General features: G+C 38.8%; 1 long non-coding RNA gene across 1 annotated transcript; it reads right to left on the reverse strand.

The window, feature by feature from the left end:
* Window positions 1-659: 659 nt before the first annotated feature.
* Window positions 660-13,064, reverse strand: LOC116668007. The gene is made up of 4 exons (XR_004325037.1): window positions 13,008-13,064; window positions 11,685-11,733; window positions 9,708-9,815; window positions 660-4,282 (listed from the first exon to the last, which is right to left on the reverse strand). It is a non-coding gene; the product is annotated as an uncharacterized LOC116668007 (long non-coding RNA).
* Window positions 13,065-13,082: the final 18 nt, after the last annotated feature.

The raw sequence follows: 13,082 nt of genomic DNA on the forward strand, positions 1-13,082 counted from the left end.
CCAAACTAACCAGATAGGAAAATATTATCTTGACAGTTTCCCACATTATTCTTTCTCACTGAATTGTGCTAAATTGAATAATCCATCTCACCAGCCACCTTTATCCCTGACTATTCAGGTGTATACCCCCAGTTCTGACTTGGTTCTGTTTTCTGACAGTTCTTATCAGAGATACCAACAGGGTAACTCATTACCAGAGTAAGGCTGTCACAACTCGTAAAATCTAAGTGCAGTCCTTTTGGCATTATTTGAAGCCTGTCAGTGTGAATGAATTACATTAACAAAAGTTGGCACCGTTGCAAAAAAAAAAAAAAAAAAAAAAAAAAAAACTCGAGCAACATCTATGCTATGTCTAGAAAGCATAATGTGTGTGCATGGTTTTGGCAAGCTCTAATAACAAAAAGATACACAAACTTTGCAAGGATCCTCGGTAAAAATGTAATGTACATACAATATAGCAATCAGGGGCCTTAGTATTTACCCAAAGGAGTTGAAAACTTTTGTCCACACAAAAACCTGCAACCAATGTTTATAGCAGCTTTATTCATAATTGCCAAAATTTGGAAGCAACCAAGGTGTCTTTCAATAGATGAATGGATAAACTGTGTTATAGTCAGACAATGAAATATTTTTCATTGCTAAAAAGAAATGAGCTATCAAGCCATGAAAATACATGGAGGAACCTTAAATGCATGTTACTAAGTAAAAGAATCCAATCTGAAAAATCTGTATACTATGTAATTCCAACAGTATGACATTCTGGAAAAGGCAAAACGAGCTGAGCTGATTTAAAAAAAAAAAATCAATGACTGCCAGAGATTGGGGGGATGGAGGAAGGCAGGGATGACTAGGCAGAGCAAAGGATTTTTAGGGGAGTGAAAATATTCTGATACCATGATGATGGATACATGTCATTATACACTTGTCAAAACCCATAGAATGTACAACACCAAGAGTGAATCCTAATACAAATTTTGATTATGAGGTGTCAGTGTAGGTTTATCAGTTGTAACAAATGTACCACTTTGGTGGAAGGTGTTGATAACAGAGAAGACCATGCATATGTAGGGGCAGGATATATATGGGAAACCTCTACCTTTTGCTCAATTTTGCTATGAACCTAAGTTCTTTTAAAAAGTTTATTAAATTAAAAAATGCATTATACATGGCATACTGTAAGTCTCCTTCAAGTTTACAGTTAAGAGTAAAGCCCATATAAATATAATTAATGAAGTCTCAAGGAACAATCTCACCAAGGCTATGGCTTCCTCCCTCTGGCAACATCTTTCTTGTTTCAATGTCACTATGCCCTATGATGGCTCTTTCAAAGGCTGTCTTTATTATTAAAAGACTAGCCTCCACATAAATACAGTGGTGACAGGCTGATGAAAACTGATGGCACGCAGATAATTTGTAGCACAGTTTTGAGTACTGCCTGGTATTACCGAAACCCATACTTATTTATGTACTGTACTCTGTTCACTCATGGAGGAAGGATGGGTGATAGCTAGAATGAAAAATATTTAATATGTCCCCAAAACTGAGGGATTCCAATCTTCTTATCAAGTGATTGGGGGAATTTATGCGCCAGGCAAGTAATAAAAGTAATCTCAAGATATGGGTGTTTCAGCTTCAACACTGACTTCCTAGAAGAACCCATGGAAGGCAAAATTTGTTCTAAAAAATAACAGACCTTATGGGGAAAATAGGATTAGGGCCAAACTGTACAACTTTGTAACCAGAGCAATAACAAAATAAAAATGGTTTACCCAGGATTTGTTTTAATCAGGTGTGATAATACACACAGACACAGAAATGGCTCTCATGAAGCAGGTGGTTTTTATACTTACCCTTAGATACAGAAGGAAGAGCATGCCATTGCCACGCCACACAGCGGAGGACGGGGGGCACGCTGGGGAGCCCCAAGATTGGGCAGGAGGGAGAGGGAGCGGAAGGGGAACTGTGGAAAAGCCTGTATCTGGGTTTTCTGGGGAGAGAATTGGCCAGACCCAGCAAACAGGTTTCAGATTGGCTTTTTGAATAATTTTACTGGGCTTCGGGGCATGGGGGCTGTCCCTAGTTACCTGGTGCCTGGCCCCGGGGTGACCAGGGCAGGGGAATACCTGTGGTTTGAACACTGTGTTCCTGGGCTGTGTTTACTATCAGTCAAGTTGTTTGCCCTTAGGAATTAGCTAACCTTGGAAGGAACAGTCCCTCTCTGTTTAGTGAGAACTCAGATGCCAGAGCATCAAGAATACAGAAAACAAAGAAATACAGTTAGCGCAAGTAGTCCTAATAAAAGTATTGACATCGTTAAGACCTTTAATTTCTAATAAACACTACGGTAAATGTAAGACCTGTCTCCTCTCACAAACGGCATGACTTGATGGAGAGGTTTGTAAGGAAGCGCTGTGTGTTATGCTGACAGGTTCAGAGAGCAGTGCAGTGAGTACTTCCACGAGGGGCATGGCCAAACTTGAGGAAGTACATAGAGCGAGTGAGCCGTGCTTCTCCGTGGTGTGCTGGATTTAGTTTTGTCAGCGTACTTTACAACTCCTGAAGCTGACTTCTGGGTCTGACTGACATCATTTTTTCTATCTGCCAATCTTGGCCGAAGGGGTTTTGCCGGGAGCCATTCCACCAATGTCGATGCCCCTTGACAAAGTTGGGGCAAAATGGTCGTGCGGATGGCAAAGCAGTCGCCACTCTGGAAAATACTAGCATTTCCTTCTGTTGTTCATAGTGCCTATAATTGGATTGGGGATATCTTTGGGATACATGGGCTTTTTGAAAACTGTACAGGATGATTCTCAACCTGGGGAAATAATAGGGGCTATGATGATGAGTGTGCAGGGCACATTAAGTACTTGGGAACAAATCAAAACATCAGCGCTCCCATGGTGTGTCATGCCTTAAGCCTTAAAGACAGTGTGTGCCGCCAGCTCTGTAAAAAACATAAGATAGATATCTATAGCTTTCCTTGTACGTAATAAGAACAATAATCAGCCCACTGTTTGGGTTCCAGGCGCCAGTTGGCTGGGACCTTTGTGACCTTTTCTTTTTGTGCTTGTTTTTATGAAATAGTCTTCAGTTAAATAGAATTGAAAATAGGTTGAAAGTTAATGATTAACTAGGTAGAGGGCTAGGAGGAAAATTTAAGAAATCATAAGGGTGATGACGTTCAGCCAAGTCGAAAAAGGCCCATGACCACATCCGGGTATGGAAAATAGGTCAACAATGTAAACAATGAAGGTGTAAGAGTCAACTTGGCCACAATGTGAAATCACCTGTCTGATAAAATTGTATAAATACCACAAATAAAGAAAGCCTTGTAGAGCTGCCTGCATGGTGATCAAACTTTGACTGGCTCTGTCCCTCTTTCGCCGACGCCGTCCATCCCTGGGTGCTCCTGGACCTGCTGGAACGGGACTCCGGCAGGGTTTGGCTTAGAGAAACAGGCCTAAGCCTATATGACGTGGTGTTGAGGACGCTGCAGGCTTTTTGCTTCAGCACCCATGACCTTGGATATTGTAAAAGCCTCTAAAGCTGGCAATAATATTGCTCTGTGTTGTCATGCTTAATGTCATATCTCTAGTCTTATTCCCAGGTCAAGGATGCATTCCAAGAAAATTTAAAAAATATGTCACCAGCTCCAACCTTATAGCTGACCTAACCATGGAAAACCTCATTGGATCCTCTGTAGATCAGACTATAACTGGCACTCTTAAAAATACTCCCCATCAAAAAGTATCAGGGATGAAAATCTGAGATATATATACCTTCCACTTCAAGAAACTTCCTGTAGCAGCCAACAGTTTTGCAAGTCAGCTGGTTTCTTTGATCATCAAACAGACATAGTCAAGCTACCAACACAACAGAGGAAAACATGTCTGTATGAGTGTTCTTCACATTATGTGTGTGACCCATTTAGTAGGTCATGTGATCAATTTTGTGAGTCACGACGAACATTTTGTTGAGACAAAATAAAATATAAAATATCAGAATGAATATTCTCTGCATGAATCCTTTGCCAGAATTGTGCACATTGCAAGGAATACTAAGGTCAGTTCCACTATGAGGAAAGATTTGGTCAAGGTGATAGGATGCCCAAGAAATGTTTTTTTCAGTCGTTGGTCCACCGATGTCTTGTTTGGTTTTCATAATAACAAGGTCAATGTGCAGTCTAGTTTTTTATCACCATGACTTGCAACCGGATGAAAGTCTGAGATGTTCAACTGAGATTCAGTTGTAAACTGCATTTCTTAGAAAGATGTTATCCAGGCTATAAATAAATAAATAAATAAAATTTGAGTTAGTGGCAATTAAAACATTTTTTCAAAATTGCTTTTAAAATGGATCATTTCTTTTTTAAAAGAAAGAGGAGTAATGAAGCGAAATATACAGAAGCATATTCAAGTTCAACTGTTGGGCCTGCAAGTGTGAATAGAGACCATACTGAGAAAAATATCGACTCTACTCTGCAAACATCAACTTTGTTTGAGCCACATTTCAGAAAGAAAAAAATAAGTGCAAAATGTTATAATGAAGATTATTTAAAGCATGGTTTTATCAAACGTGAAAAATCTTTTGAAAATGACAGACCTCAGGGTGTTATTTGTAATAACATTCTTGCAAATGAAAGCTTAAACCTTTGAAATTAAAAAGACACTTAGAAACCCAGCATGCTGAACTTCTTGATAAGCCTCTTGAATATTTTCAAAGAAAGAAAAAAGATGTGAAGTTGTCAACACCATTTCTTAGTTGTCCCACTGCTGTCAGTCAGAAAGCCTTATTATTATCATATTTAGTTGCATATCGGGTGGCAAAAGAGAAAATGTCTCACACAGCTGCTGAAAAAATTATTCTTCCAGCATGTCTGGATATGGTGCGTATAATTTTTGATGATAGATCAGCCAATAAATTAAAAACTATACCTAGTGACCACACAGTATCTCTTCGAATATGTACGATTGCAGAACATTTGGAAACAATGCTTATTACTCGGTTACAGTCTGGTATAGATTTTGCAGTCCAGCTTGATGAAAGCACTGATATTGGAAGCTGCACGACACTTTTAGTCTATGTCAGATACGTGTGGGAAGATGATTTTATGGAGGATTTTTTGTGTTGTTTAAATTTAACCTCACATCTAAGTGGATTAGATATTTTTACAGAATTAGAAAAGTGCATTGTTGGTCAATATAAATTAAACTGGAGAAACTGCAAAGGAATTACAAGTGACGGAACAGCAAACGTAACTGGAAAACAGAGCAGAGTAATTAAGAAATTGCTAGAAGTCACTAATAATAGCACTGTGTGGAATCACTGTTTTATACATCGTGAAGCTTTAGCATCCAGAGAAATTCCACAGAATCTCATGGAAGTATTGAAAAATGCAGTGAAAGTTGTTAATTTTATTAAAGGAAGTTCACTGAATAGCCGACTTCTTGAAATATTTTGTTTCGAGATTGGCGCTAATCGTTCGCACTTGCTGTATCATGCCAAAGCTCGCTGGTTATCTCAAGGGAGAATACTAAGCAGGGTTTACGAACTCAGGAATGAGACCCACGTGTTTCTCATTGAAAATCAATCTCATTTGGCAATTATTTTTGAAGATGATATTTGGGTAATGAAACTGGCATATTTAACTGATATTTTTGGCATTCTGAATGAACTAAGTTTAAAACTGCAGGCAAAAACAGTGATATTTTCCACCATGTCGAACGTATCCAAGGATTCTGAAAGACATTACTGTTGTGGCAAGCAAGGCTTAAGAGCCATCATCCTAGCTACTACATGTTTCCAAGACTTTTGCAGCACATTGAAGAGAATATTATTAACGGACACATTTTGGAAGAAATAAAATTAGAGATGTTGTTGCATCTCACTTCTCTGTCTCAAACTTTTAATCATTTCTTCCCAGAAGAGAAATTTGAAACATTAAGAGAAAACTGTTGGGTAAAAGATCCATTTGCTTTCCAAAACCCAGAATCAATAATTGAGTTAAACTTGTTGCCTGAAGAAGAGAATGAATTATTGCAGCTCAGTCCTTCATATGCACTGAAGAATGATTATGAGACATCAAGTTTACCAGCTTTCTGGATTAAGATAAAGGAAGACTTTCCTTTGCTAAGTAGAAAGAGCATCTTGCTATTATTACCATTCACAACAACTAGTTTGTGTGAACTGGGGTTTTCAGTCTTAACCCAGTTAAAGACAAAGGAAAGGAATGGACTGAATGGCGCAGCCGACATGCGGGTAGCGTTATCCTCCTGTGTTCCAGACTGGGATGAACTTATCAAGAGGCAAGCACACCCATCACGTTACATAAATCTTACCTGGCTTTTGTTTTTGCATTTCTTATTTTCTGATATTTTCTGTGTTGTATTTAATTGTTAATACAGCATTGTATGTGATAACTTTTTGTTTTTGTTTTTGCTATATTTGAGTATGAATAAAATCATAATGTACTTTTATGTTCATTGAACAAAAATTTAATGAACTTCTATTAGAGCTCAGGAACTGTTCTAGAGACATTTAGGATACAAAGTGAAGGAAACAGATCATTCTCTAGTGGGGCTTATGTTCTGGCAAGGAGAGCGAGAGACAGTAAACATGATAGATAAGCTTTATAATATTTAGAAGGTAATAAGTGTTTTAGAGAGTAATAAGAAAGGAGGTTGGGGAACTATTTGGGGACCACATCGTGAAGGGCTCTAGACCATTATAAGGCCTGTGAGGTTTTGTCAGTGGAATGGAGAGCAATGGAAGGGTCCTGCAGAGGAGACACAGGATGTGAATTAGGTTTTTAAAAACTCACTCTGACTTCTGTTTTGAGAATAGATTGAACTAAATGTTACCTCTTTAAAGAGATCTCGCCTAAGGACCGTAGTTTGGGTACATCCTTCATTATTCTTTTATTTCTTTGTTTTCTTGGTAATTTGTAACTTACTTTTTTTAATATTTCTTGGGGAAGGTAATTAGGTTTATTTATTCATTTATTTCAGTGGAGTTACTGGGGATTGAATCCAGGACCTTGTGCATGCTAAGCACGCACTCTACCACTGAGCTATATCCACCCCTCGGTAGTATGTAATTTATTATGTTTGTATTTCTTTCATTACTAGTTCTGTCAGTCTGCCACCCTGGGATGAACGCTCCAGAGAAGCAAAGATCATGTCCACCTTGCCTGATACATATTAAGTGGATATTCAGTTTACATTTGGTGAAGAACCAGTGAATCAATGATATCTTAACACCTGTAACATGAGGTCATATTCCCAGGAACAATTGTTAAATGTATGGCAAATTTCTTTTCTCTTTTTACATTTAAAATCTCTATAAGCATCCCAGAACAGCACTGATTGAGGTTGCTTCCTCACACTATTGCTGGAAATTAAGCAACTTATATGCTTAATTTGTCTTCCACAAACTATTTCAACGTCTGCCTCTCTTTACGTATTTCCTGACTCCACTGGGTAACGTTTCTTTTGGCGTGGTCTTTCTCTAAAATCATATAGGTTAGCCTTTCAGTGTTCAAGGTCAGCCTTGTAATGTTTGATTTTTCAGATTTTTTGTTTAAAGGTAGTAGATTCCCCTCACACACACACACACTTTTTGATTCTTAAAGTGTTGGAAGACAATTCTCCATGAATAGCTTACATTTCTGCCCAGTCTAGATCCTCTGAATGGAAGTATTTGCTTCCAAGTTAAGGACGTTCGTATAAGGAGACATCCCAGGATGGTAAACTAGACATTGTTCCTAAAAACATCCCAGGGAAGTAAAGATAAAGCAGTCTCCTTCCCTCACTGGAGATATTTGCTTGCATTCCAGGAGTAATGAGTGATCTCTCTGTAGGGAAGGATGAGAAGATGGACCAGCAGCCCCATAAATACAGAGTCCCCGGGGGCATGACCACTGCGTGCAGAGGTAATGTCTGTGGGAATTGGGGTGTGGGGGGACCAAATCACAAGGCTGATCTGGGTGACTTTTTCTTTTTCTTTTTCTTTTTTTTTTTTCTGCTATGAGTAATAAATTTTATCTCTGACCCAAAGGTCTTGTGTCTTTCTAACAGTGTATGTCACTTCTGCAAAATCCTTTTTACCATGTATGGCAATGTAGTCACAGGTTCCAGGGATTGAGACTTGGCCATCTTCAGTGGGTACCATTATTCAGTCTATCACAGTCTACCCCCAGTCCTCAAAGACTCTTATACATCCCACATGAGAAATACCTTTGCCCATTCCAAGGCCCCACAAAATCGCAGCCATTACAGCACTAACTCAAGTCCAAAATCTCATCTGAGCCTCAACTCAAGGGTCTCAAATCTCATATCTAATCATCTAAATTACCCTATGGATGCAAAGACCCTGGGGCAAAGTCCTCTGTGAACCTGTGAAACTAGAAAGCATGTCTGTGCTCCTAAATTACAGCGGTGGGACAGGCATAGGGTAACAGCTCCATTCCCGTCCAAGAAGGGAGAAAATGAAAGAGTCACCAGCAAATCACTTTCAAAGCCTACCTAGGCAAATTCCATTGCATAATTCTCATGTGGCTCATGCCTCTGCCCTCTGGACCGCTGACTCCACTCTCTGGAGCTGCGGCTCCACCCTTGGGGTCATCCTTTTCCATAAAAAGTAGCACATGTCAGTAGTTTTCATCAGCCTGTTCTCTGCCTGTAGAATTTTGTGAGTCTGACAGCCTTTTCGTTTTTGTCCTCAGTCACATTTAGTCCAACTTGACAATGTCTTTGTTGGTATAGCATTCTCAAAACTCTGCGGATCACAGGGATTCACTCCATTAGAAAAGATGCTCCTCTACAGATCTTTGCTGAATAATCTCATCTCTGTTTTTGGTTCTGAGGTGGCTGACAGGACCCCTAAGTCACACGCCCCTTCAAAGAGCCCTCTGTATACTTGAATGCTCTAAACTGTTGTACTTCCCAAGTGCTAGCAGAAGTCTATCCACACTTAAAAATACTTAAGATAATAACTTTTATGTATACTTTACCACAATTAAAATTTTTTCTAATTAAGAAAATATTGTAACCACATCACTGACTTATTCTCCAGAGCATGCTTCCCTGACAGTGGATCTGTTAAATTAAGCATCTTCTGCAATCTGGGTAGGTTGACAATTTCCCAGATCATCAAATTCCAGTTCCTTTTTGTAACAGTTCTTTCCATTACATTTCACTTTTAGCAACAAGAATAAACCAGGTCACATCTTCAGTATTTGGCTTGGAAATCTCAACCAAATATCCAAGTTTATTACTTGTATGTCCTGTTTTCTATATAATTATGGGACACAATCTAAGCTTTCTACCATTATATAACAGAATCCCCTTTCCTCCAGTTTCCAAAAACGTTTCTCATTTCCTTCTGAACCCTCACTAACAATGCTTTTAAAATCCACTTTTCTACAAGCAGTGTTTATTATTTCGGTATTAAGACCATACAGGTTTTCTCTATTAAGCTCTTCACTTCCCTCCAGGACCTCACCAGAAGCATCTTTAGCACCCATATTTCTACAAACAGTTTATTAAAGGCAATCTAGGATTTTTCTATCATGTTCCTCAAAATTCTTCCAGCTTCTCTTCAACCCATTACCCACTTCCAAACCACTTTAATATTTTTAATATTTCTTACAGTAGAGTTGTCATAGTTTGGAACCAGAAAAATGTCTTTCTTCTGATGGCTGAGCTCACCTCGCCTGTTCTTCAGTCTCGCTTCTTCTTTGGGGCACACTCCTTGCCGACTCTGGCCCAGATTAACCAAGAGTAACAGTCCTGTGCTAGTGATGTCCGAACCTCAGTCTGAAGGAAAAAGGGAGGCAGAAAGAGGGATACTTCCAGATACCGAAATTTGTGCTCATTTCCTATTGCTTTTGAAAATTTTTTCATTTTATTACTTTTGACGGAGGCCCTGGGGATGGAACCCAGGACCTCATGCATGCTGGTCGTGCGCTCTACCACTGAGCTATACCCCACCCACCCCCACTTTTGCTGCTGTAACAAACCACTACAAAATTATTGGCTTAAAACAACATGAAATTATTATCTTTTGAAGATCAGAAGTCCAATGATAGTCTCCCTGGACTAAAGTCAGGGTATCCGCAGAGTTTGTTCCTTCTGGAGCCTCTAGGGAAGAATCTGTTTCCTTACTTTTTCCAGCTTGTAGAGTCTGCCTGCATTCCCTGTCTCCTGGTCCCTTCCTGTGTCTTCAAAGCCAGCAGCAAAGCACTTTCAAATATCTCTCTGCTCCCAACATCACACTGCATTCTCTGTATGATCACTTCTCTATGTGATTGCCTTCACATATGATTATATTGGGGCCCATCCAGACAACCCATTATAATCCCTTCATCTCAAGATCCTTAACTTAATCACATTTGCAAAGTCCCTCTTACTGTGTAACATAATATATTCACAGGTTTCAGGGGACTAGGACACGGACAGCTTTGGGGCCAGGACTCAGCTTACCACAACAGAAAATAAACACAAGAAGCAAAGAAGATGATGCTAAGTATTTAAAATATTTATTGAGAGGACACTATGAAACCTGTTCTAAGACCTTCAAATTCACGATCCTTCTTGCTTCATCCCTTAACAACTCAAAATTCCAACCCACCAACAAGACAAAATTTGAACAAGGAAGTTCAGGAATTATTGAAAGCACTTGACGTTCAAGAGAAAAAAGTCCAAATCAGTATTGTGTCCAAGGTTAAGACAGGGCCCTAGTTGTTTTTTTGTTTTTTTGTTTTTTTGTTTTTTTTTTTTTTTTGTTTTTGTCAAGTGTCAACCTGCACCCTATTTACCAGTCAAATTAAAATTTTACCTTTTTCAGGAGATGCCCCAGGCTTTCCCATTATTCTGCCTTTGCTTAGGCAGTTGGTTCCTTCTGAAATCTCTTTCCTGCCAACTCTGTATGTCAGCATCCTATTTCTTCTTCTAGAACCTCGTATATGGGGAGTGATAAACTGTGTATCTCTTCTATTTAGCTTCTTTCACTCAGTGTGTGTATTTTTTAGATTCTTCAGTATATCTGTAGCTTGTTCTTTGGATTGCTTAGTAGTATTTCATTGTAGACCATATCATAGTTCGTTTATTCTTCTCATGTTGGGCGTTTGCATTGTTTAGGGGCTATTGCGAATTAAACTGCTCTGAACATTTCGTGGATAAAGCTTTGGGTAAACACATTTTCATTTTTTCTTTGGTAAATACTTAGTAGTGGAATATCTCCTTTGGTGAGTTATCTGCTCAACTGTTTTGCCCATTTTAAAATTTGGGTTTTTCTTATTTTGGAGTTGTTGAGTTCTTTCTATTTTCTGGACACAAGCTTTAAAGCAGTAATCAGCATTTACATTATTATGACTTGTGAATATTATTCATGGCTGGCTTAGAGTATTCCATGGTTACATTTTTTTTTTCTTGTAAACTTCCTGCTTAATTTAGAGATAATAATTGTCTTCCTCTCCCTGACCTCCACCTTATTTGTTTGATTGGTATTCTACCTACATTTATGATTATGGTCAAATTCTCTACAAGACATACAAATCTCTCAATGCATTCAAAAGCATCAATCAATACTTCAGGTGGTATGGGTGTGACATCTTTCACTCTCTTTTTTGTTTCTTGGAAACATCCTTTCTAGAGCTGTCAGCACAATGAATGAAAACTACTCACCCTTATGTTCATCTCTGAAATTTCATACTCTTGAGGTTTGTCCTAAAAACTTCCAGAGAGAAGAAACAGGTCAAATAAACAAGATCACAAAAATGCCTTTAGATTTTTCAACAGTATCATAGTAATCAGAAAACAATGGAGCCCTGCCTTCAAATTTTTGAGAGAAAATGATTTTCAACTTAAAATTCTCTCCAACCAAACTCTCAATTGAATGTGAGGGTAGAATAATGATGTTTTGTGTTATTATGTAAATCTCAAAAAATTTAGCCCCTATGGCATCTTCTCAAGAAGATATTGGAAGATGTGCTCCATAAAACAAGAAAGAGGAAGACATGGGATCTAGGAAACAGGGCATCAGCCCAGGGGAGACAAGAAGGGGCGTTTTCCTGGGCTCCTGCAAGACAGCTATGCAGCAAGTCAAGAGAGCAGTAAGCTCAGACTGTGACAGTAAATTGGACACAAAAGAGTGTTTCCAAGAAACCAAAGAGAGAGAGAGAGGAATCACATACACCACACCTCCTGAAATATTGACTGATGCTTTAAATGCACTGAGAGATTTATATGTCTTGCAGAGAATTTGACCATAATTATAAGTGTACATATAATCCCAAGCAAACAAACAAATAAGCCAGGGATGGAAGTGAGGGAAAGGGAGAAAATTGTTACCTCTAAGGTAAGCGCGAAATTCGCAAGGAAGGAAACATAATCACAGAATACTCTAAGCTCATCCATGAATAATATGCACAAGTCATAATAATGTAAATGCTGATTATTGATTTAAAGCTTTTGATAAAACCACTTGGACAACAAAGAATACAGAAGGATGTCTTTTGAGGATGTGTGGGGTTAAAGAAAAAGTTTTCTTTTCCATAGTGGGAAGTCAAATAATATTATCCAAGATGCAAACATCAAGAAACAGCATATAGGCAATATTATTTGGAAATGTGGAAGTAAATACCAGGGGGGAAAAACTGTTGAAAGAATTTAAAAGGCTTATTTCTGGAAAATGAACTTGAATTAGGGAGGGGCTGGACAGGAAAGTGCAGGTTTTGGTTATAAACTTTAAAATGGGGGGGGATTAAAATTAAAATTAAATATTATAGAACCCTCCGAACCTACTTTCACTGGCCTCCTACACTTGTCACATGTCTGCCAGGCAATCAGGTCACAGCTATCATTACTGTGGACGTTGAGGACTTGGCCCTCCACGTGGAGTTCTGTTAATCTTAGCTCTCTAAACTGATTGTCTCTAGGATTTTGCATCCATCTAGAAGGGAGACTGTGACGTCTGACAAGTGACTTCGGGTCCCTGAATGTACTCACCTGTAGTGGGGGCGATAAGCCGAGCTTGGAAGGATGTGTGAAAAGGAAATGAAAATTATGCTTGTAGAGTGCTTG

The sequence above is a fragment of the Camelus ferus genome, chromosome 2, assembly GCF_009834535.1.
Source record: "Camelus ferus isolate YT-003-E chromosome 2, BCGSAC_Cfer_1.0, whole genome shotgun sequence".
In the NCBI taxonomy this organism is placed as follows: Eukaryota; Metazoa; Chordata; class Mammalia; order Artiodactyla; family Camelidae; genus Camelus; species Camelus ferus.